At 32.8% G+C, this 26,896-nt stretch overlaps 2 pseudogenes across 1 annotated transcript; both read left to right on the forward strand.

Moving 5' to 3' along the window:
• The first annotated feature begins 17,336 nt into the window (after nucleotides 1-17,336).
• On the forward strand, nucleotides 17,337-18,203 carry LOC120082151 (putative carbohydrate esterase At4g34215 pseudogene; annotated as a pseudogene).
• Nucleotides 18,204-24,597: 6,394 nt separating this feature from the next.
• On the forward strand, nucleotides 24,598-25,658 carry LOC120082162 (putative carbohydrate esterase At4g34215 pseudogene; annotated as a pseudogene). Its single transcript, XR_016530946.1, has one exon. The product of XR_016530946.1 is annotated as a putative carbohydrate esterase At4g34215 pseudogene (transcript).
• The last annotated feature ends 1,238 nt before the right edge of the window (nucleotides 25,659-26,896 follow it).

The following is a 26,896-nucleotide window of genomic DNA, read 5'->3' on the forward strand; positions in this document are numbered from 1 at the left end:
GTTTACTATAGCAAGCACACCTAGCTTTTCAGTGGCAAATATTCGGCGCATCAATCAGAGAATTAAAGTCATCCCATCTGTGCAATCATAAGAGAGAAGCCGCCTTTCACCCTGAAGCTCTATAAATACCGTAGGCAACCTTCAGCAAAGAAGTTCGGATAGTTAGAGAATTTTTCCCTTAGAGAGAATAGTCTTGTTCATAGTTTTCCTTTTTATTTAGAAGGTGGAATGAGAGAAGGGAAGAGACGTCGGAAGATTGCTTAGGGTAATTCGAGAGAGAACCTGGAGGCGTGGAAAAGTAGAGAGCGGACCGACTCTCGCGAGAGCGAGACTATCTTTTGAACAGAGTAGAAAAGACAGTGTAAAAGCCTTGGGAAGCAAGAGATTGCTACCAGGCTCTTTATTCTCTTCTTGCATTGTTATTTTGTATTTCAACTCTATATTTATACAATGGAAGTTCTTATTCTACATCTGTTCACTATCTTGAAAGCTCGCATGAGTAGCTAAACTTATTGAATAGGTTGAGAAGAACTAAGCTAACATGACCTAAGACCTTCATTGCATGTGATTATCTTGTTTTATGCTATGCCCAACACCCATTTAGAGCTACTCGAGAGAGAGTCTAAAGAAAGAACCTAAGACTTGAGAGAGCTAGGTTAGAATCTAGACTCGAGAGAGCAAGATTAGATCTGCATGAGCAATAGATGGGGACTTAGAGATAAGCTCGATTTGCCAACATGCATCACATGCACCCTAGAGATAGGTTGTGATATTATGTGGTCGCCTTATTTGTGTGTGTGTCATTTTGTCATCGCATAAATAAGAATAGAGGCTTATGTGTAGGTCCTATAGACTCATCGCATATATCGCATGCATTCTAGTATTAGAAGCCGTAGCATTTGCGTCGAGAGATGATTTGCTATTGTATGTGTGTTGCATGATCGCATAACATGAACGCATCCTAGGAAGTGTTAGCTGAACCCCTCCTCAACCCGTTCACCGCATACTCATTGCATCTTCCGTATTATCAAATTTTTTCGTAACTCCCTGCATTTGTTTATTTTATTACTGCAAACAACAACCCAAAAACAACTATTTGATTTCTTGGTTACCGCAAAGTTTTCTTGAAAATTACCACCGCATACCATTTTTCCTAGTCCCTGAGTTCGAACCTGGACTTACCAGGAAACTCAGTGGAATTTATACTTGGATTCCGCTGAGAAAGCTTGTTGCTCAATGTACTTCCATCACTGCATTTCATCCATAATTTCACCTCATAAAATAACGCATCAATCAGTTACCCCTTCACTGGGATGAGACATTCTCAACCATTAGGAAGAACCAACTCTTGAAGCTGAACCTAACAGCCACCATTTTTTTTCGGTCCAGAATCGTTAACATTTAACTATTCCGTGTAAGTGTAACCCCTCGTTTTCGGTGCCAGAGTCTCGCTCTAATGGCTTACCGTAGGGAAAAGACAGATTAGGACAAGAGATTAAGTTGCCTTATCCTCTTACAAAAGATCAAATAAAGAAACGTGCAAAACTGTTATCCTTTAGAGGGACACTCCTAGTGTACCTCGAGGCGATGCGCAGTAACTTTATTCAACCTAACGAGGAGACCGAAGGATATATTGTTGCACTTTCCGCTCCCACTTACTATGAACATTCTCTCCATCCACCTTAGTATTGACCTATCCAAACACCATCCGTTGGGGGGACACGCCAAAGATGCTACGAGGCCGAGGATAGATCTCACGGTGTGAGCTGTAGGAGAAAAATGAAAGGTTTAAGTGAAGCATCTTATGCCCCAAGTACCTCCCACTGAATGTTCTACCTAGAAATTCATTAAACTAGACAATCCTGCTATTGATTTTAGTCTAAGTGATCTTTTTAAAACCTGCTTATAAACAACGTTTTTTTTATGAAATATAAACAAGTTCAAGTAGTCACATTTAAACACTTTAATGGACTGTCCTTAACTTGCATGCATGCATCAAATCTATCTAATTCACCTTTCCAGGTAAGTTCCCAGGTAGGGGTGTTACATTTCCGTCAACTTAAATACCCCAGCCTAGAAAAAATCCGCCTTAGACAAAAGGTCCCTTATAGATAGATTTGCTACACTTTAACCTTTTATTAGCCAATTTAATCCTATTAAACTGATTAAAAAATTAAAGCCTTAGGGTTGCTGATCATATTAGAATCGTGATCTTAGGTATATGTGATCCAAGTTTTAAACATTTTAAAACCATGAATTAAACCTAAGTGAGCATGCATGTCTTTCTTATTTCTTTTAGTTCTAATTTTTCTTTAACTCTTAAAAAGCAACAACTAAAAAACATTGCGCATAACGAGGTGTTTATAAAAATTATAAAGTAACCTATGTGTCATGCTTCATGCAATGTCCGGTCATTACTATATAACTTTTATATAACGCGTAATAACCAAGCAAACATGCTATCATTCACCCTTATACTATAACAATTATAATATAAAGATGATGCATGTCAATGCTTTTTATGCATGCATAAATATAACTCTTATATTATATGATGCATGAGCATGCTCTTACATAATTAAAACCATGCTTCTCTAAATTATAAAAATTACAATAAAGAGATGATGCATGATCAATGCATAACCTAAGGTGGGATTACTATATGTGCATACTATATGACGTATAAAACATACATCACATGTATTAAATAAATAGATTAATGGATCGGGATGAGCCTTTAAACAAAAAAAAAAATGGAATGAAAAACCCTATCTATTACATTTTTCATCGAGCAAACTGGTTCACAGGCGAACCGGGTCTTGAACCGCCAAGAGGTCTCCATCATGTAGCAATCTTCAACAGTAGACGATCGTTCAGCACGCACTAGACGATAGGAACATTAGCAAACGATCGCGTAGACGACGAGGAGGCTGCGAAGCCTGATCGTCCATTCGATCGTGTAGCTCGACAATAGGTAAACGATTTACCTTGAATTACTAGCGATCGTTTAGTCAGTTACTAAGCGAAGAAGCTTGCTGACCTAAACGATCGTCTAGCGCGCTTTAAACGATACGCGAGAATTTGATCGTCTAACTGATGCGTGCAATTTGGTAAACGATTTACCTTGCGATGCTAAGTGATCGTTTAGTCAGTTACTAAGCGATGAAACTTGCTGACCTAAACGATCGTCTAGTTCGTGCGCCCATTAAACGATACTCAGCGATCGTGTGCCCGATCGTCGTCCCGATACAACCAACTCTTGATCGCATACCCCCATCGTTCAACTGATGTGTTCAACCACGATCGCATAATCCTTCATCTTCACGATGTGAAGAACACCGATCGCATAGAAACTTTCCTGCACTATGCGATCAACCCTAGTTCATCTACTTCCCTAAAGAGTCGCAACCTTTACCAAGAACTTCGACGAACGACTCAAGACTTCAAACACTTTGAATACAGACTCAATTACAATTATTTATACCCAAAAACGCAGGGGGCTTTACAGTTTAACCGCAAATGTAAAAAGAATTAAACAGACCGAAGCAATTCATCCCGAAAAACATCCATTAATCTGGCACATCCACAACAATATTAACACTTAAAACAGCGTAGAAATGCACCCACCATGAATGTAAACGTTATTTCGTTGCAACAAATGAAATCGGAGTATCAAAAATCTGGCTCTGATACCAATTGAAGGATCTCATACCAAAAGTTCCATGAACGGGCTTAGATCGCTCCGATTTCACAGTGACCAAAACATAAATGATATACATTCCATACTAACAGTTATGCATATTAAACTCATAATTGGCATGCTCAGAATACAGTAAAACATAGGGAAAAGAGGTTCATACCAAATGAAGACTGTCTTTGTATGTGTGAACCAAAAGCAACAGAAAACTTCCCACCGATCTACCAGCACCCGGCGAGTCTGTCGACTGTAACTGCATGATCTGGACGTACACGAACAATATCGCGGGGACAACACCACCACAAGGAAAACCCGATATCCTCGGCATCAAAAACCCAAAGAGTGGGCTCTAGTGAGTTTGGTAGAGGACGAAGGAGAAGATGTCATGTAGACGATAAGCGCGCGCGAGAAGAACTCTGCTATCGTGTAGCAGAGATGCTTATCGTATAGTAGAGCTACACGATCGTTTAGGAAAAACAAAACGATCATTTAGAAAAGAGGTATACGATCGTTTAGAGAATGCTTGAATTAGACGATCGTTTAGACGAATGAGCTTCTATCGTATAGGCTCTCGCGATTGGTCTTTCACGGATTCTTTTTTAGTGCAGGCGATAAGAATGCACAACTGAATTATTTCATCAAATGAAAACGATTTTCAAAGTTTTAACCCGCCAGTTACCATAACCTTCACAGCCCCATCTTTCCACGTTTGAACTTGGATTAATCGGTTAATTATTAAATATTAATCAATTAATTTAATTAATAAATATAGTCATATATAATTGAACATCCTCTTGTCAATTTGAACATTTCAAATTAACTCAAACACTGGTTCTTGACTTTATCCAAGCTACCCAAGTGACCTAATGGACCTGTGGCTCGAAGCTCTAATGGTACATGAATAGCTGACTAAACTCTTTAGCCACGAGATTCACCATCCGTTAACTATCAGTGATTCCACTAAAGATCAACAGCTGAACTCTTCTTACCACAGATATATTTCTGTGTCCATTGGATATAACCAATCATAAGTACGATGACCCTTCACAGATGCTCGTAAGTATAGCTGGGCCAATTTATCGTTTTGCCCCTATAGTTACATCTCACTCCTTAAGTACCACTGATTCCTCTAATGAACAATACAACATAGTACAACTATGTGTGAACACCTCTCGAGGCAAGAGAAGATGTGTGGCGCCACATCGTTCAAGCCCCGAAATTAGCCCTTAAAGGAGCCATCTATCTATTTACCCCTGCCTCGAGGAAGGAGTGAATTCCATCTTGTGTAGTTGAATTCTTAACTCCTAAATTAGACGAATCCCCAAAATGGTAGGTTTGAATCGACGACTTGGCCACTCGCACCCATATAAATCAAAGGACCGCCTTCAATGGCAGGAGTTCCCAACTCACTCAGAATTGAGGTCATGTTACCTATGGTCATCCTAGTGAATTGAAGTCTCTGTCATGAGTGGTGTTATATAATGAGACATTAACACTTCGTGGTCAGGTCTTATACAAACTCTTTGTATAGGACGCCCCCGCTCGCATGTCCCCAACATGAATGATCAGGATCAAACCATCTGTGGCAAGTCACAACACTTGTGACCATTCCACAAAGCGGGCCGCGTCCATAGCAATACCAGGATAAGGTTTCCCTCCTATATCTATATACTACAGACCATTTTGGTTATCACTCAAGACATGATCCACTTATATGTCACCACATACATGCTTGAGTCACATACAGATAACCAGGGATCTTATGTTTATTGTTTTGTGGTAAAGCAAATAAAACAAATAACCGAGCAAAACAACAAGATGTGAAGTAAATATCATATATTAACAATCACAGGTGTTCATATATACTGTTTACAAACTATAGGACACGAGACTTTAGGGCATCAACTTCAACAATTATGTCTTGGATCGTTAATTTGGTATCCAAAGAAATTGTTGCAAGCCTCGTATACACTGAAAATGTGAAAGAAATCTAGGATGAATTGAAGGAAAGATATCTTAAGTCCAATGGCCCTCATGTCTATCAATTAGGAAAGATCTTGTGACAATGATACAAGGTAATTCATCTATTGAAACATATTATGCTAAAATCGCTACAATATGGCAAAATCTTGTTGAATATCGCCCTGTTGATGAATGCCATTGTGGCGGTTTGAAGAAAATAATTGAATTCCTTAATGTTGAATTTGTCATGATCTTTCTTATGGGATTGAATGAATCATACAATCAAATTCGAGCTCAAATCCTCTTAAATGATCCTTTGCAAACTATCAACAAAGTTTTCTCGCTGATAATTCAAGAAGAAAGATAGAGATAAATTGGTCAGAATTCTTCATCAACTGAATCTATCACCCTAATGGCAAATACTGATGAAAACAAAAAGAGTGAACCTGATAAGTCTAAAAGGAAAGATGGACAACGTCCAATATGTTCCAACTGTGGAATAAAAAGACACATTGTGGATAAATGTTACAAACTTCACAGATATCCACTAAGCCACAGATTATACAATTCTTCTATTCATTAGAAAAATGCTATCTCCAGCTCATCTTCTCCCAATGTAACAGCATCAGAGAAAACCAATACTGCAGAGTGATCCAATCAGCCGGCATTTTTTGCAAGCCTCACTAATGATCAATATTCACAACTGATGACTATGCTACAGTTTCATCTCTCATTTTCACAAAATGAAGGTATCATCAAAACTGAAACCATGCCATTCTCCATTTACACCTACAAATAGTGCTAGTATTCTTTGGGTTTTAGATTCAGGAGCTTCAAGTCATATATCCCATAATCGATCTCTATTTGTAAATATGAGAGTTGCCCAAAACATATCAGTTGTCTTTCCTAACCAAACTAGATTCATGGTTGATTTCATTGGTGATATCATTTTATAGAAGGATTTTTTGCTTCATGATGTCCTCTTTGTCCTAGAATTTGCATATAATACGTTGTCTGTCAGTGCTTTACTTAAAGATCAGCATTATTCCATTCATTTTTCTAAAGATCATTGTTCAATTCAGGACAAGTTAAACTTGAAAATGATTGGGAAGGCTAATCCATTGATGGTCTTTACTTATTAGCAACACTCACTAACATAAATAAAGGGAAAATGCAACATGTTATGTCTTGTAAAGTCTCTACCTCTATATGGCATCAACGTTTGGGACACCTTCAACTGGCAGAATGAAGAAGTTGTCAAATATCTTGTATTCTCTGATTCTATATCAAATTATGATCAGTGTCATGTTTGTCCATTGACAAAACAACGTAGACTTTCATTTCCTGTATTGAATAAAGTTGCTGATGAAACTTTTGATCTTATTCATTGTGACATCTGGGGAACTTTTCACAATCCCACATATACTGGTTTTTCTTACATTGTGACCTTAGTTGATGATAAATCTCGTTATAAATGGGTTTACCTTTTGAAACATAAGAATGATGTTTTACATATTATCCCTCGTTTCTTTAAACTTGTTGAAACACAATTCTCTAAAACCATTAAAGTCTTTCGATCCGACAATGCACCTGAATTCAACTTTAAGGAATTTTTTGCCACAACTGGAACAATTCATCATTTTTCTTGTCCTTACACACCTCAACAAAATTCTGTTGTTGAAAGGAATCATCAGCATCTCTTAAATGTAGCACGAGCCTTGATGTTTCAAGCCGAAGTTCCCATTATTTTCTGGGGAGAATGTGTTCTCACTACAGCCCCCTTGATAAACAAAATCCCCATGCCATTATTATCTTACAAAACTCATTTTTCTGTCTTAAATGGAAAGGATGCTGACTACTCTCTGTTAAGGGTCTTTGGTTGCTTGACATATGCTTCTACCTTATCAGTTAAAAGATCTAAATTTGATCCAAGAGCTGATCCATGTGTCTTTATGGGATATCCACCTGGTGTAAAAAGATACAAATTATATGACATTGTTAAGAAGAGTTTTTTTTATCTCTCGAGATGTCCTCTTCTTTGAAGATTTGTTTTCTTTTCACAGCATCATGATTACTGGCAGAAATTCCAGTTATTATAAGCCTTTTATTTAGAATCATGAGGGCTAATAAGTAGAAAATGCAGTGATAATACTTAGCATTTATGAAAAATTAAGTTTTGCATCGATTAGCACCTAAATCCTCACTAACCCCAATATTATGTGTTACTCCATGCCAAAGTGTCTATTTTTGTAGTTATCGCAGGAATCAAACGCATGCGTTTGAAAGAAGCAATCGCAGACAAACGCATGCGCTGAAGCCAGGCGATCGCAAAGACAAATGCATGTGCTGAAAGTTGGATCGCATGCGTCCATTGCATGAAAGTTGCGGTGATCAAATGCATCTATTGCACGAAAGTTGCGGTGATTAAGTGGATGCAATGATCAATTGGAAATTGCGGTGACGGAGTGACAACCATAATAGAAGGACGATCACAAAATGGGTAGAATGCATTGATGCTTCAGCTGAATCAAGCTCGGACGCATACCTTGGGAGTATCAACAAGATAAGACGATGTAACATTGCCCATAACACGACAAAAGTAGCAGTGAGTCATAATGCAATCATGATAGCTGTCAGCGTTTAAACTCTATAAATAGCCTTTTGGACCTTCATTTCAAAATATCCGAACTTTTTCCTGAAGGCAGAGGTTTGCGATCACAGATGAGAGCTTGAGCAAGATTTTTAGTGAGAATTTTTCATCTCCCCGAACCCGACCGAGTGACAACCGGAGCTTTCAACGAAGATAGAGCTCAAGAGAGACATTTCTACCATTCATCCATGGCACCATCGGCAGCCTTGATGCAGAGTCCTTCATTCTCTTCTAACCTCTGTATTGTATTACATTTTAGCTTAAGATATTAAGACATTTTATAATCAATGCATATCTTGATTCCTTCATTGTCGCCTCCTTCATCATCTTTATCTCTATCATTGTTTATCTTCAGCGTTTATTTATCAAAGGAGATCGTATACTTAATCGTGTAGCCTAGAGATAGGACACATGTAGCAACCCACCAGTGTGCGTTGTGCAAGTATAGTGAGTTAATCCTCTTTGCTTAGTGAAAGGCTGTAGCAACGCTTGTCTATGGGATGTTGCAATGCTTGTCTATAAGTTAAATAGCCGCGTCTAACTGCCTGAGAAGGTAAGAGATGGAACGCACTAAAGCAAAGTATGCATTGTTCCTAGAGATAGGCACAATCTTATGCTCGATGCAATCATGCACTATAGAGATATAGTCATGCGGTTGACCACTGAAAGGTGTGCAATGCATTAGTGCAATGAGCTGGGATTACTCGGGCGATTTAAGATAAATATTACTATGCGTTAATGGTTGTTGTGTATCTATCTATTCTCATCGCCTCAAACGCATTGCTTCACAAGCATTATTGAGTGACAAGTCCCTGTGTTCGACCTCGGATTACCTGAGAAACTTGCGTTCGCGTTATACTTGGTGCGAGTGTAAGTAAACTTGTGATAAAAACGCGTGGTCATTGCATACTAGATTAACACATTTTCATTCCGACGCATGACCTCAGACGCATGGGCGCAAACGCATAAGCCATGTCTAACGCATGCTTGCATATACAACCCCATCTGTCCCTAATAATTTTCCTACCAACACATCACTACCAATCCTTCTCACATATCTACTGATTTCTTATATCAATTTGTACTTCCTTCTCCGGTTCTTATGGATATACCTTTGACAGCTACAAGTACCACTAACTTGAATATAACTTCACTGAATCCTAATGACAGTATGTCTACTACTATACATGATTATATGCATAATGTAATAGCGTCGCTTCTCCTACTGAACCAACTCCAAGACAATCTAAAAGGCAACATAAGCCACATTCCTATTTGAAAGACTTCCATTATAACATTATAACCAACACACCTACTCACTCCACATCTTTTTTTTTTTTTTGGCAAATATCTTTCTTATGATATTTACTCATCAGCTCACAGAGCATATATGTTGAATGTGGCCACAATCTATGAACCAACTTTATATCAGCAAGCAGTAAAATTCAAGGAATGGAGAGATGTTATGGATAGTGAAATTGATGCTATGGAAAGAAACAACACTTGGATAGTTGTGTCTTTGCCAAAAGGACATCTCACGGTGGGTGACAAATGGGTATATAGTGTAAAATACTCTTCTAATGGGACCATTGATCGTTACAAGGCCAGACTGGTAGCCAAAGGATATAACCAGCAAGAGGGTATTGATTTCTTTGATAAATTTTCACCAGTAGCTAAAATTGTTACAGTGAAAATAGTTCTTACTTTAGCTATCTCGTATAATTGACCCTTGACACAAATGGACATCAACAATGCATTCTTGAAAGGAGATCTATTTGAAGAAGTCTTCATGACTCTACCTTTGGGATACAAGACTTCTGAAGTACCAAAAGAGGGGGAGCATCTTGTTTGCCGGTTAAACAAATCCATTTATGGCCTTAAACAGGTTTCACGACAATGTTTTATCAAATTTTCAAGTGCTTTATCATCACATGGATTTCGGCAATCAAAGTCAGATTATCCACTTTTTACTAGAGGATGTGTTGATACATTTATTGCACTATTAGTCTATGTTGATGATATTATCATCACAGGTCCCTCATCTGATGAAATTGCTACTATAAAAAACATACTTAAAATGCACTTCTTATTGAAGGATTTGGGGCAAGGGAAATACTTCTTAGGTTTAGAACTATCTTGTTCTAACCAAGGTCTGCTAATATCTCAAAGAAAATATTGTCTTCAAATCCTTGAAGACATAGGGTTTCTTGATGCTAAACCTGCCTTGTTACCTGTGGATCCGAATCTTGAGCTTTCAAAAGATGAAGGAGCAACATTGTCTGCTGATGACACTACTTGTTATCAACGATTAATTGGACGTCTTTTGTATTTACAAATATCTCGTCCATACATCTCATTTACTGTGCATAGGTTAAGTCAGTCCCTACAAAATCCTACTACATCTCACATGAATGTTGTTCATCACCTATTGAAATATCTAAAATGATCACCAGGACAAGGGATTCTGATTAAACCAGTCATTACTCATCTTCAAGCTTTTGTTGATGCAGATTGGAGAGGCATATTTAGATACAAAAAGGTCTATCTCTAGGTTTTGTATCTTCTTGGGAGATTCCTTTATCTCTTGGAAATCCAAAAAGCAGCCAACTGTATTGAGATCCTCTGTTGAGGTTGAATACAGAGCTTTAGCCTCTGTGACTAGTGAACTGCTATGGATTTCCCAACTACTAACAGACTTGAACATTCAACATTCACTTCCAACCACTATTTTTTGTGATAATCAAGCTGTCATTTCAATTGCTTCAAATCCAGCCTTCCATGAGAGAACAAAGCATATTGAAATAGATTGTCACTTCGTTCGAGATAAGATGGTTGATGGCTTTCTCAAGGTGCTTTCAATTCGTTACAATCTTTAGCTAGCTGATATGTTCACAATGGCATTATCACACTCTGTTCTATCTAATGTCTTAGTCAAGTTGGATGTCCTAGATATTCATCTTCTAACTTGAGGGGGAGTATTAAGAAATTAAAACAAAATTTTGTTATCTTTTCCGTTTTGTAATATGTTAGCTTGTTGGGCTCTGGTTTGTTAAGCCCATTTTATTTTCCCTTCCATCACTTGCTCTGTATATAAAGAACAGAGTTTATTGTATCTATTTGATCGATCTATCAATGAAGAGAATGATCTTCTTATTTTATTGAATGTGGTAATAACAATAAAAAAGAGATGAACAATAATGAGAGAGAAAGGAAAGGGAGACAACAGTATCTACAAATAGTGGAGTAGAAGGAACGGGAAGGAGGCAATTGAGGCTAGCGAATAAAGCAATCGATGACAAATTTTAGTTCAACGATATTGTTGTGCGATCGATGGTGGATGAGGTGGATGACTAACTGGGCAGCATGACTGACGGCGAGCAGTTGAACTCATAGACGAGTGGCTGGACGATGCTATTGGGATCTAAGTGTGAACGGCGTTGGTGTGCGGTTGGGTTTCTTGTCAGAACAGTGGCACATTGGAGGAGGCAGGTGGCTGGAGGGCTAACGAAGAAGGAGAAGAAGATGAGAATGGGATAGGATTTAGTACATGCTTCTCAAGATTTTAGGTGAAAATCTACAAAAAGAAAAAAAATTCCAAATGTTAATGAAAAATTTTAATTACATTAAACTTAAATATTTGAGGAGCAATTTAGGATAAACAAAAAGTAGGAACACGTGCATCTTAGACGTCTTGCTATAACTCAAAATCAAAATTCATTTTGCCAAAATCACAAATGAAACTCCAAATGATGCTATTGAACCCAATTTTCCTTATCTTTATTAGATTGTGAGATAATGAGATTGCAAAGTGGAATAGGAGAAAACTTAGGTCAAACTTACTATAAATACATAATTATAACTCTATATGAGCTAACTTGAATCCTATTCTCGAATTTTCTGACTTCCACATTCTTTCACTCTTTAGGATAAAGCATCGCAGTGCGTGTGGCAAGTACAACACCAGTGTGCATATATTTTCTCTTTTGTAGGCCACATTCTTTCTCCTTTCAAATAAATTCACTATATTAACGTCACCTAAAAGTCAAGTGCATTTCCCTTTCTTAATTTTGGTATCAACCTAAAACTAAATTATTCTGGATCCACTAGTAGTTAATTTTGCATATAAATAACACTTTGGCTAATCTATTTGGGTCACGTGACTCGATTGGCTTATTTCAGACAATATATTTATTAATTTTGTACTATCGTTTAAACTCTTGAAATTCGTTTTTGTACTTTATGATTACTGTCACAAATGTTGAACTCATAAACTACACACATTTTGAGAGTCTTGTTCTACCCTTCATACTTTTATAAATTCAATTTTGTTAAAGCCATAAACCAAGCTCCATATCCTTTTAAAATTGTGGGTTTTATTGTGGATAATGTAGTGGGTGTAGTTTATTGTTTTGTTGTGAGACCATTACACAACAAAGGGTCCCAAAAGAAGAGAGAGAGAGAGAGGAAATGGGAAATGTTTTGTAAAGGATGAGAAAAGTTACTTAGGGGTACACTAAAATGAAGGATATGGTTTTAATGCATAGAAAAATATGAGACAAAGGGAACCCCATATCTTTTGTATTGTATGAGTTTGATCAGTGGGGTTGTGAAATGACAAAATTAAGTTTAAAGACCAAACTTCAATTGAATAGACAAAACAATATAAATTATATACAGCCACTAAATTTGGCTTACTATCTTCATATAAGTTGCATTCCCATTTGCTAATGTATATTGTGCCTGCGGACAAATAGCGTCCCAACATGTGAAAATTGTCTATTGAATTTGTCAATATTATGACTTTATTTTTCAATCAGCTGAAATCACAATCCCTTCCTAACAGCCAATTGGCCAGTTGGTAAGGGAACATTGAACCATCCACCTCACCCCTAACACCCTTCCCCCACTCCGCACGTGCGATTCCAATATATTGCTTTTGTCCATTTCCCACTCTTCCCTTTATTTTCTTGTATGCATGAATATTACATTGTTGATGCCAAAATTTAGAGTCTGATTCTACGTGAAAGTAATTTTAAAGTTATTTAGAAATGGAAGAATGTGATCTGTAAAAGAAAAAGATTTTGCACACCTAATTCGAAGAGTGGAAAGGTGTGAAAAGATTTAGGATTTTGTAACTGAGAATCGACTTACTATTTTTAGGATTATAATGATGTATTTATTAGAAAATTTTGACCTATTACGTTTTGATCATGGTTTCGAAATATGATTTTGTTGATTTTCGAGTCAAATGGGTCGTGCTCATTCATTAGAATTGGGGCCTTGACATTCGCTCAAGTTGAGCAAGTAAGCTTGAGCCTTTGGCCCCCAAACTCTATTCTTCTAGACTCAATTGGTTTTGGGTTGTCGAGGATCTTATACTGAAAAAATTAAGGGATCTCATATATTTTTATAAGATAGATGAGCTACTCTTCTTATTACTAATTGATTTTGAGATAGAACTTCATGTTATCTAATATGGTATCAAAACCTATAATGTGACCTCAAAAAATTATTTTAAATGACAAAACTACTAAGAATATTTACAAATAATAGCAAAATATCACAGTCTATCTACGACAGACTATGATAGATTACTATTATGTTTATCTATGTTATGAATCATGATAGATAGAAATCGTGGTTTATCGTAGATAGACAGTGAAATTTTACTATATTTATAAATATTTTGGTTCATTTTATTATATTTGAAAACAATCCTTTAATAAATATAAAATTTTTATTATTTTTTAATAAGGCACTAAATTTTTAATTTTTGGTATAATATACTCATGAATTTAAAGTAAAAAAAAAAAGGGGGCAAAATGAAAATGTTAAAAAACTTATCAGACATTTTTTTAAGGTTGAATGATTTATTCAATAATATAGATACTAGATACGTTCTAAAATTCATGGATCGATTTTTTTAAAAAAAAGGTTCATTTACTAACTCTCAAATAAAGCCTAAAATCACACGATACAAGCCAATGTCCCAATTGAATATCCCAAGAAAATAAAGAAGGAAAAAAGAAAAGTAATTGAACGTAATTGAGCTTTGGGTCAGGGTTATTCGTCTTGGGCCTTGTATTCAAAACCACAACCTGAAATTGATTCAATTGAGCCGAGCCCCAATGGTTTCAGCAAGTCTGTGCCTAATGGGCTCCTCTCCTGTGATGGTTCCATAGCGGGAAGAGAATCTTCACTCGGAAATTGGAGGAAATAGCAAAATCGGAGGTGCTTTTGATTTTTGTCAAAAAAACAAACATAATAAGACTTTTAGCAAAAGCATGTCGTGCACATGACATGTATTTTTTAATCCCTAAATTGTCCTTGGTATGATCGATGAACAGTTTTTTTTAGTACTGTATAATTGTTATATCGTGTACAAATTCTCAATAAAAATACAGTGTAAATGGAATCGTCTGCTATGAGACTGTGTATCAATTATTAATAGAAATATAGTGTAAATGAAATCGTCGGTTATGAGACTTCAACCTGACAAATTCAAGAGATAAAGGTGCTAGATTTTTCTCTTATTTTAAAATTTTGAATTGGCCGTTTCATATCAGTTTTGATTTTATTTAACCATTTTTCGAAAAATATTCAGAATTTATCAATTTTTAATTTTTTATCACCATTTTGATTTTAATATATCTTTAGTACATTATTTTATTCATTTTTTTATTATTTTAAATTCAAATTAAAATTTTTTATCATGATTAGTATCAACTTTGCTCTTTCACACAGCTAGAAGTATTAAAAACCATATTGGGTGATTTTTTATTTTTGCTTCTTGAATATTTAGATAGTGTGTATTTGTGATTCTAGAATGTTTAAATAAAATATATTTATGGTATTTGAGTTATTTTTTAAGCAGTGTATCTTTGCATTCTCGTTTGTACTTAATTTTGTTATTTTATGGTAGTTTTATCATTTACTAATTAGTATTTTCTATTATATAAATTTGTATCATTATTTTTATAATTTTGAAATATTTTTACCATTTTTCTAAATGAAACTTCAAAATTTGTTATTTCTCTTGTCAGCCCTAAAAACATCGATGTTGTTGCTGCCCATTCTTTTATGATGCAATTGTAAATATAGCAATTTGGTTCAAAATATTAGCAAATATAGTATAATGTAAATTTTTTTTTATAGATATAACAAAATTTAGATTCAGTTTATGAAGTTTATCACAAATAAGAGTCTACCAATAATATAGTCTAAGACAGATAGATTTTACTATATTTACAATTTTTTAAAAATGTTATTATATATTTAATTATTAGACCTAAAAGTGTTACACATTCATCTAAATTATTAGTGAACGATGTTGAATCAATGAAACTTCCCAACTAAATTATCACTTATGGTAATGCTTTCCAACTAAATTTAGAAGTTATACCATATATTGCAATATATATCAAGTAATTTCTTAGCTTCAAACTATTTATAGAAATAATAAAAAAAATATTGATGGACACGGATAGACTTCTATCAATGTCTATCTGTGATAGATTTTTATTAGTTTCTATAACTAATAAACTTCAATCCGTCTCTATAAAAATGAACTATAATTTTACTATTTTATGTAAATAGTTCCCATTGTTTTTCTATTTTTGAAATTCTCCCTTGTTTTAACCATTTTAAGTCATTCCAAAATAGAGGTGTTCATGTGTTGGGTTGGGTTAGGTTGAAAAACTTTTTAGACTCAACCTAGTTGTTCGTTGTAAATTTCTTCAATCCAAATAACTCTTATTAAAAAATGAACTGAACCCAACCCAACTCTGAAATATTTGAGTTGGGTTGGTTCGGGTTAATCAGGTCATTTGTTTAAAATTTTGTATCATGTAAATATGTAAAAATCTTATTTAATTATTTTTATATTTTAAATTAATATTAACAACTCAATTTATATAGTGAAAATTTTCTTTCTAAAGTGCAAAGAAACTACTTTTAAGAGTTGTTGAAAAATAAATTATTAAAAAAATATTGGAACTAAATAAAATTAAAATCAACATATGTATAAATAATTGTGTTATATGTAATAAAAAAATATATTTTAAAGTTAATAATAAATTCGGGTTGGCTCGGGTTGATTTGAGTTATATTAGGTGAACCCGTGAACCAACCCAACCCATAAAATTTTCATTTATTTGAACCCAACCCAACCCAACCCGCACAGGTTGGGTTGATCGATTTTTTCGGGTCATCAGATTTTTTGAACACCCCTACTCAAAATAAGTTATTTGACCGTTATCCCAGTTATTTATTTATATTTATTATATCATTTAAATACAATATTAGGCTAACAACGCAGTTTATCCTAAGATTTCAAACTGCAAGTAATCAATTAACGAGTGTGAAACCATGACCACATAGCAACATAGGCACACCCGAGTCCAAGGACAAATCAAAAAAGGTAAATTTAAATTATAATTTTAAAATTCGCTAAAAATTTCAAGTGTGATCATGATTTTGATTTTTATTTTTAAAGAGTATTTATTTACTTATGATTTGACTATGGTATAAATTTATAGTTAAAAGCACATGTTGAATTTAATATAAAGCTTTGAGATAACTTTTTATATTTTTACCTCGAAAAGGAATTAATGCTTTCGATTTAAGAGAATGAAAGAGAAGATCAAAACGATGGGAAAAAGAAGAAACAAACTATTCGAAGTTTTTTTTATATATACTTCTACAAATAGATGGTTAACAAAATTTAGGTGGTCCAAAAGAATTAAGGGTAACAAACACTTAGCCATGAATACTCATCACTAAAAATAACTTTAAAAGCCAAATATACTAAAATTAGAATTAAATTTGAGTATAAAAGGTGAGAGTCACTAACGTAGAAAGGCAGAGGCAAGGATCAGCCAAGAAAATAAAAGGAAAGGGAACAAAAATCCAATAAGTAGTTGTGTCTGTGCAAATAGATACAGAAGAAAAGTTACAACCTTTTTCAGACAAGTGTAACCTATTTTCACTTTTCTTCCGTGTCTACTTGCACAGACACAAGGAATCACAATGGCTTTGTTTAGATTATCAATCTTGCTATGTACAATGTTATTTGGCCCTTCCCTTTCATGGGCTACTTCTCCTAAGAACATATTCATCCTTGCTGGTCAGAGCAATATGGCCGGTCGAGGTGGGGTTGAGAATAATAAAGTAGGATAGCTCGAGTGGGATGGGTTGATCCCACCAGAATGTCAATCTGACCCATCCATCCTACGATTAAACCCTGCGTGCCAATGGGAGATGGCACGAGAGCCTCTCCATGAGGGGATCGACATCGGCAAGACTGTTGGGATTGGTCCGGGAATGCCATTTGCTCACCAATTGCTAGCAAAAGCAGGGCCAAAAGCAGGCATTGTAGGTTTAGTTCCTTGTGCTAAAGGTGGCACCTTAATTGAACAATGGATTAAAAATCCTAGCAATCCTAATGCAACATTTTACAAAAAATTTATTGAACGAATCGAAGCATCTGATAAAGAAGGTGGAGTTGTACGTGCTCTTTTTTGGTTTCAAGGGGAGAGCGATGCAGCTATGAGCGACACTGCTAGTAGATACAAAGATAACCTAAAGAATTTCTTCACGGATATCCGCAATGATATAAAACCAAGATTTTTACCCATCATTCTTGTTAAAATAGCCCTCTATGACTTTATGATGAAGCATGATACTCATGATTTACCCGCAGTGAGGGCAGCAGAAGATGCAGTCAGTAAGGAGCTACCAGATGTGGTGACCATCGATGCATTAGAATTACCTATAAACTTTGACACATATGAAGGTTTTAACCAAGACCATGGTCATTTTAATACCACAACGGAAATTACTTTGGGTAAATGGTTGGCTGATACCTACCTCTCCCACTATGGTCATTTACTCTAATTATGTTATTTATCATTTTCTAATCTCTATTAACTTTCTTATCTATCTCAATAAAATCATCTTTCTCCTTCCTCTTTCTTTAAATCTCAATTTAATAAATATGCACCTTATTTTATTATTTTTCTTATAGTTCCTCATTTAAATAATAAAAAAATTAAAATAATGCATATTAGTATAACATAAATGTGAGTAAAATTAAATATATCTCTATCCCTTGTTATGTGGTAAGTTCATGTACGACTATGTTAACATTAACAATATTAATACTTCTAAAAAAGATATTATAAAATAAAATAAAAAACATGAACCAAATAAAAGTATGATTAAAAGTTATACCTGAATCTTTTTAAAATTTAAAAATTTAAACAGATTTAAACTTCTAAATTGAAAGATTTTTTTAGATAGAGATGAAGTGAGTGTTTAAGTAAAACCATCTTATTTTACAAAAATATTTTAGTATTCTCAATATTCATAGGATTTGGATTTAAATTTACTGGGTAATTTTGAATGTATGAAACAAGTTCTGAAATTGTCCAAAAGTAAAATTGAAGATGAATCTAATACCATCTAAACTCGAAAAAAAATGACCTTAAAAGTAGTTTAAATAGAAACTCAACTAAACCAATGAAAGGAAACAATGAAGCCTTAAAAATCATCTCTTACTTTGAGCGGACTTTATGTATGAGAATTTTTTATGTCAAATACCACACCAATATCTTACTTTTGTTATATAGTAAATTCAATGGAGGTTAGATGAAATTCTTTAACCAAATTTTACCAATAGCATAATTCATTCTTCTAGAACTCTTTTTTTTTTTTTTTTTCTTTTTTCTTTTTTCCCACGAAGCCTAAATTAACTCCAGATTTTTCATGAAATAAGAGGAAATTTTGGGTAATAAATAATTATGAAAATTAAGCAGAATTGAAAATGGAAGTCCAGTTGTAATACACATATGAAAAGGTTCGGTTTGAATGAGAAAGCAACGGCCACGAGAAGAGAGAGGAAAGAAAACAAACTAATAATTATACCATTAAAATTTATAAGTTACCTTCATTAAAATTTTAAACTAATAATTATATTAATTTAAACTCCGAATTTATAATTTCCTCCTTTTTTACATGTAAAATTTATAATTTAAGTTAATTAAACTTTCAAATCTTCATAATTAATTTAGATCCTTCATTATTATTATCTTTAAAATTCATTCACACATTAATTCTCAAATGTGTAAACTTCTTTAAATGTCGGTTTTACATAATGGTCAATTAGAATAAATATATAGACGATTTTCAAATGAAAGTTTGATTTGATTCATTTATGAAAATTTAGAAATTTAATTAAAATAAATTTAAGTCTTACAAAAGTTTTTGCACAAATAACATAATTGAGGCTATAAATTGATACACTTAGAAAATCTATGGATACAATTATAAGTTTAGAGTTTAAGAGTCCATTTGGATTAACTTGAGAAAAAATATTTTTCAAAAATCTCATTTTTATTTAAACACTTTGACAAAAGTTGAAAATACTGTATTTTGAGTTGTTGTCAAATATTCCAACTTTTCTAAAAATTACTTATTTTTTAAATTAAACATTTGAAAATACATTTTAAAGACATCATAAATTGATTCATCCTCTAAAGTTTCGAGGTATAAATTGATATTTTTAAAAAAAATAATAAAAGAAAAGACCCATTTAGAAAATATTTCCAGGATATATATAATTAATTTAATTGGTGGAGAATTAGTTTAGCAGCTGTTTCGTGGAGAAGGAAATTTTTGTAATTACCTACCATAGATTTAACGAAAAGTCAAATGGAACGAAAGGGTAAGGAATGACAAGTCGTAAATTGTTGGTCTTCGGAAACCGTCACATCGTTTTCGTGGACGTTTCATTGATAGAATATGATAATAACAAAATATTCTTAATTATCATATGCATGATTGTTGATGCCAAAATTTAGAGTCCGATTTTACGTGAAAACAATTTCAAAGTTATTTAGAAATGAAAGAATGTGATATGTAAAAGAAAGAGGATTCTGCACAACTAAGTCGAAGAGTGAAAATGTGTGAAAAGATTTAGGATTTTGTAACTAAATCAACTTACTTTTTTTAGGATTGTAATGATGTATTTGTTAGAAAAATTTGACCTATTATTTTTTGATCATGGTTTCGAAATATGATTTTGTTGATTTTCGAGTCAAATGGGTCGTGCCCATTCATTAGAATTGGGGCCTTGACATTCGCTCAGGTTGAGCAAGTAAGCTTGGGCCCCCAAACTCTATTCTTCTAGACTCAATTGGTTTTGGGTTCTTGAGGATCTTATACTGGAAAAATTAAGGGATCTCACATTTTTTATAAGATAGATGAGCTACTCTTTTTATTACTAATTGATTTTGAGATAGAATTTCATGTGTAATATGGTATTAAAGCCTATAATGTGATCTCAAAAAATTATAAAATTAATTAGTTTAATAAAGAAAAATTATTTTAAATGACAAAACTACCAAGAATATTTAGAAATAATAGCAAAATATCATAGTCTATCTGCGATAGACTATAATAGATTACTATATGTGTCTATCTATGTTATGATAGACAAAAATTGTGGTCTATCGCGGTCTATCGTAGTGAAATTTTATTATATTTATAAATATTTTGGTTCATTTTCTTATATTTGAAAATAACCCTTTAATAAATATATATTTTTTATTTTTTTTAGTAAGTCACTAAATTTTTAATTTTTGGTATAATATCCTCATGATTTTTTTTTTTATTAAAAAAAGAAAAAAAAAAAGTAAAAAACTTATCAGACATTTTTTAAGGTTGAATAATTTATTCAATACAAAAAATAAAATATAGATAGTTATTAGATACTTTCTAAAATTCATGGATTGATTATTAAAAATTCATTTACTAAACTCTCAAATAAAGCCTAAAATCATAGGATACAAGCCAATGTCCCAATTGAATGTCCCAAGAAAATAAAGAAGGAAAAAAGAAAAGTAATTGAACGTAATTGAGCTTTGGGTTAGGGTTATTCGTCTTGGGCCTTGTATTCAAAACCACGACCTGAAATTGATTCAATTGGGCTGAGCCCAAATGATTTCAGCAAGTCTGGGCCTAATGGGCTCCTTTGCTGTGATGGTTCCATTAGCGGGAAGAGAATCTTCACAAATGACACACTATAAAGCAAGTAAAAACATGGGAAATAGGAGGAAATAGTAAAATCCGCAGTAACCTTTTGATTTTTGTCAAAAAAAAAAAATAATAAATAAAATAATAAGACTTTTTAGCAAAAGCATATCGTGCACATGACATATAATTTTTTATTTCCCAAATCATTCATGGTATGGTCGATGAACAATTTTTTTTAGTATTGTGTAATTGTTATACTGTGTACAATGAGACTGTGTATCAATTATTAATAGAAATACCGTGTAAATGGAGACTGTGTATCAATTATTAATAGAAATACCGTGTAAATGGATACATTAGCTATGGGACTTCAACCTAACTGATTCAAGAGATAAAGGTACTGGATTTTTGTCCCATTTGAAAATTTGAATTGACGGTTTCATATCTGTTTTGATTTGATTTGACCATTTATTGGAAAAATTCATAATTAATCAATTTTTAATTTATTTATATATATTATTTTATCTTGCTTAGAATTTTACTTAATATTTTAAACATATTATCGACTAACAAACTATATATTTCATTTAAATTTTATCATTTTTGTATTTTTTTTAATCACCTTTTATTCATTATCATCTTATTATATTATTATACCATTTATTTATCTTTTTTACAAACAAATAAGTATTCACTTTTGCAATATGTTTCTACAATGAATTAGACTTTTTTAGTAGGTTTTATGGTTGATAGAGTTATAAATACAGTGTAATTTTTGAAGCTTAAATGAAAATGGAATAATAAATACAGTGTATTTATAAATAAACGAGCTCCCTTCCTAATTATTCTCTCCCGAATTATATTTGAATTTATACTTTATTATCAAAATAGATTTTATCTAATTACTTATCGAATTAATCATAATAAAAAAATCCTAATTTTTCTCTCCAATTTATATTTGAATTTATCTTTATTATCAAATTGATTTTATCTATATAACTTTCAATTTGTTTAAATATTTGTTACAAATTCAATTGCACCTAAATATTTTTTCATTATTTTATACATATTGTTACAAATTGATTTGTTATCATCATCATCATCATCAAAATAAGATAACAAAAAACTTTGAATCTCATCTTCTTCATCTTTTTCACTTAGCCGCCTCCCAAAATCTCATTTTCTTCTTCTCAAGCTCATGTTTGTACTCGTTCGTTCAGCAACTCTTTCTTGAATTTCATTGTCTTGACTAGCTTTTGACAACCACCCTCGCCAAGTCGCCGACCTTTTTCACTCGTACACATGTTTCCTACTTTTGTTTCTACTTTGAACATTGTTTTCAATAATGATGTTCTAGGATTGATAGTGTTTAAAGTTGGTTTTCAAGATCCTATGAGCAAGATGGTCACATAGAATGAAGACTGAAATTCCCTATAACTGGTCTAGTGTCAAACGCATCATATTTCCAATAGTCATATCGTCCGAAAGTTGCAATTCCTTCAAATACTCACTTGCCAACAACGACTCCGCTATTATAATCAGCTTTGCTCTTTCTCACCTTGTAGGAAGTCCATCGTTGTAGGCATCCATAAGTTTATAATGATCCTCATTGCCTAGTCATCATCTTCCCTCGCATACACACGTTTTATAAGCAGCTGGAAGCATTAAAAACCATATTGGGTGATTTTTAATTTTTGCTTCTAGAATGTTTAGATATGTGTATTTGTGGTTCTAGAATGTTTAGATAGAGTGTATTTGTGGTATTTGAGTTGTTTTTGAAGTAGTGTATCTTTGCATTCTCGTTTGTACTTAATTTTGTTGTTTTAGGGTAGTTTTATCATTTACCAATTAGTATTTTCTATTATATAAATTCCTATTGCTATTTTTATAATTTTGAAACATTTTTGCCATTTTTTCAAATGAAACTTTAAATTTGTTATTTCTCTTGTCAACCCTAAAGACATCAATGGTGTTGCTACCCATTCTTTTATGATGCAATTGTAAATATAGCAATTTGGTTCAAAAATATTAGCAAATATAATACAATGTAAAAAAAATTTACTGATATAACAAAATTTAGATTCAGTTTATGAAGTTTATAACAAAAAAGAGTCTACCAATGATATAGTCTAACATAGATAGATTTTAATATATTTGCAATTCTTTAAAAATATTATTATATACTTAATTATTAGATTTAAAAGTGCTACACATTCATTTAGTATAGAACAATGTTAAATGGATGAAGCTTCCCAACTAAATTATCACTAATTGTAAATGCTTTCCAACTAAACTTAGAAGTTATACCATATATTGCAATATATATCAAGTAATTTCTTAGCTCATTCGTAACGGTTCAATCATTTGATGCTATTTGTATTTTTGGTCATCGAAAAATAATAATAACAATAATAAATCTGTTGTTTCTTGTGTTTCTTGATGAGGATATTTCGTGTATTTTAATATATAATCTTTTCCTCTTTTGGACAAGTTTTGTACGAAGATATATGCATATACATGTAATTGAATTTGATCAATTTCATTTTAGAGGATTGAATAGGCTATTTGAGAGGGATTCAAATACAATTTTATCTGAGGTGACCGTTATCCCAGCTATTTATTTATTTATTTATATGTATTATATCATTTAAATACAATATTAGGCTAACAACGCAGTTTATCCTAAGATTTCAAACTGCAAGTAATCAATTAACGAATGTGTAATCATGACCACATAGCAACATAGGCGCACCCGAGTCCAAGGACAAATCAATAAAGGTAAATTTAAATTATAATTTTAAAATTCGCTCAAAATTTCAAATGTGATCATGGTTTTGGTTTTTATTTTTAAAGAGTATTTATTTACTTATGATTTGACTATGGTATAAATTTATAGTTAAAGCACATGTTGAATTTAATATAGAGTTTTGAGATAACTTTTTATATTTTTACCTCGAAAAGGAATTAATGCTTTCGATTTAAGAGAATGAAAGAGAAGATCAAAACAATATGTAATAAGATGGGAAAAAGAAGAAACGAACTCGCCGAAGTTTTTTTTTATATACTCCTACAAATAGATGGTTAACAAAATTTGGGTGGTCCAAAAGAATTAAAGGTAACAAACACTTAGCCACGAATACTCATCACTAAAAATAACTTTAAAAGCCAGATATACTAAAATTAGAATTTAAAATTTGAGTATAAAGGGTAAGATTCACTCACGTAGAAAGGCAGAGGCAAGGATCAGCCAAGAAAATAAAAGGAAAGGGAAAAAAAAATCCGATAAGAGAGTAGTTGTGTCTGTGCAAATAGACACAGAAGAAAAGTTATAAACTTTTTCAGACAAGTGTAACCTATTTTACACTTTTCTTCTGTGTCTACTTGACACAAAGAATCACAATGTCTTTGTTTAGATTATCAATCTTGCTATGTACAATGTTATTTGGCCCTTCCCTTTCATGGGCTACTTCTCCTAAGAACATATTCATTCTTGCTGGTCAGAGCAATATGGCTGGTCGAGGTGGGGTTGAGAATAATAAAGTGGGACAGCTCGAGTGGGATGGATTGATCCCACCAGAATGTCAATTTGACCCATCCATCCTACGATTAAACCCTGCGGGCCAATGGGAGATGGCACGAGAGCCTCTCCATGAGGGGATCGACATCGGCAAGACTGTTGGAATTGGTCCGGGAATGTCATTTGCTCACCAATTGCTAGCAAAAGCAGGGCCAAAAGCAGGCATCGTAGGTTTAGTTCCTTGTGCTAGAGGTGGCACCTTAATTGAACAATGGATTAAAAATCCTAGCAATCCTAATGCAACATTTTATAAAAATTTTATTGAACGAATCGAAGCATCAGATAAAGAAGGCGGGGTTGTACGTGCTCTTTTTTGGTTTCAAGGGGAGAGTGATGCAGCTATGAGCGACACAGCTAATAGATACAAAGATAATCTAAAGAATTTCTTCACGGACATCCGCAATGATATAAAACCAAGATTTTTACCCATCATTCTTGTTAAAATAGCCCTCTATGACTTTATGATGAAGCATGATACTCATGATTTACCCGCAGTGAGGGCAGCAGAAGATGCAGTCAGTAAGGAGCTACCAGATGTGGTGACCATCGATGCCTTGGAATTACCTATAAACTTTGACACATATGAAGGTTTTAACCAAGACCATGGTCATTTTAATACCACAACAGAAATTACTTTAGGTAAATGGTTGGCTGATACCTACCTCTCCCACTATGGTAATTTACTTTAATTATATTATTTATCATTTTCTAATCTCTATTCTCTTTTTTATCTATCTCAATAAAATCATCTTTCTCCCTTCTCTTTCTTTAAATCTCATCTATATTAAATCTCAATTTAATAAATATGCACCTTGTTTTATTATTATTATTTTTTTTTATATAGTTCCTCATTTAAATAATAAAAAAAATTAAAATAATGTATATTAGTATAGCATAAATGTGAGTAAAATTAAATATATCTCTATTCCTTATTGTGTGGTAAGTTCATGTACTACTATGTTAACATTAATAATATTAATCCTTCTAAAAAAAATAAGATAAAATAGAATAAAAAAAACATGAACCAAATAAAAGTATGATTAAAAGATATACTGGAATCTTTTTAAAATTTAAAAATTTAAACAGATTTAAGCTAGATTTTTTTAGATAGATGAAGTGAGTGTTTAAGTAAAACCATGTTATTTTACAAAAATATTTTAGTATTCTATTGATTAATAGGATTTGGATTTAAATTTACTATGGTAATTTTGAATGTATTAAACAAATTCAAAAATAGTCCAAAAGTAAAATCGGAGATGAATCTAATAACATCTAAACTCGAAAAAAAAAAAAAAAAACAAAAAAAACCTTAAAAGTAGCTTAAATAGAAACTCAACTAAACCAATGAAAGGAAGCAATAAAGCCCTAAAAGTCATCTTTTACTTTGAGCGGACTTTATGTAGGTTAGATGAAATTCTTTAATCAAATTTTACCAATAGCATAATTCATTCTTCTAGAACTTTTTTTTTTTTTCCCTTTTTTCCCACGAAGTCTAAATTAACTCCAGATTTTTCATGAAATAAGAGGAAATTTTGGGTAATAAATAATTATGAAAATTAAGCAGAATTGAAAATGGAAGTCCAGTTGTAATACACATATGAAAAGGTTCGATTTGAATGAGTTTCTCCGTCAGAAAGCAATGGCCACGAGAAGAGATAGGAAACAAAACAAACTAATAATTACAACATTAAAATTTATAAATTACATTCATTAAAATTTTAAACTAATAATTATATTCATTTAAATTCCCCACTTATAATTTCCTCTTGATTTTGTTTGGCATATAAAGTTTGTAATTTAAGTTAATTAAACTTTCAAATCATTCATTAACCAATCAATTTAGACAATTTATTATCATTACCTTTAAAATTCATTCACATATTAATTCTCGAATGTGTAAACTTCTTTAAATGTTGATTTTACATAATGGTCAATTAGAATAAATATATAGACGATTTCAAATTAAAGTTTGATTTGA

The sequence above is a fragment of the Benincasa hispida genome, chromosome 7 (genome assembly GCF_027475165.1).
Source record: "Benincasa hispida cultivar pf3 chromosome 7, pf3_genome.v1.1, whole genome shotgun sequence".
NCBI lineage: Eukaryota > Viridiplantae > Streptophyta > Magnoliopsida > Cucurbitales > Cucurbitaceae > Benincasa > Benincasa hispida.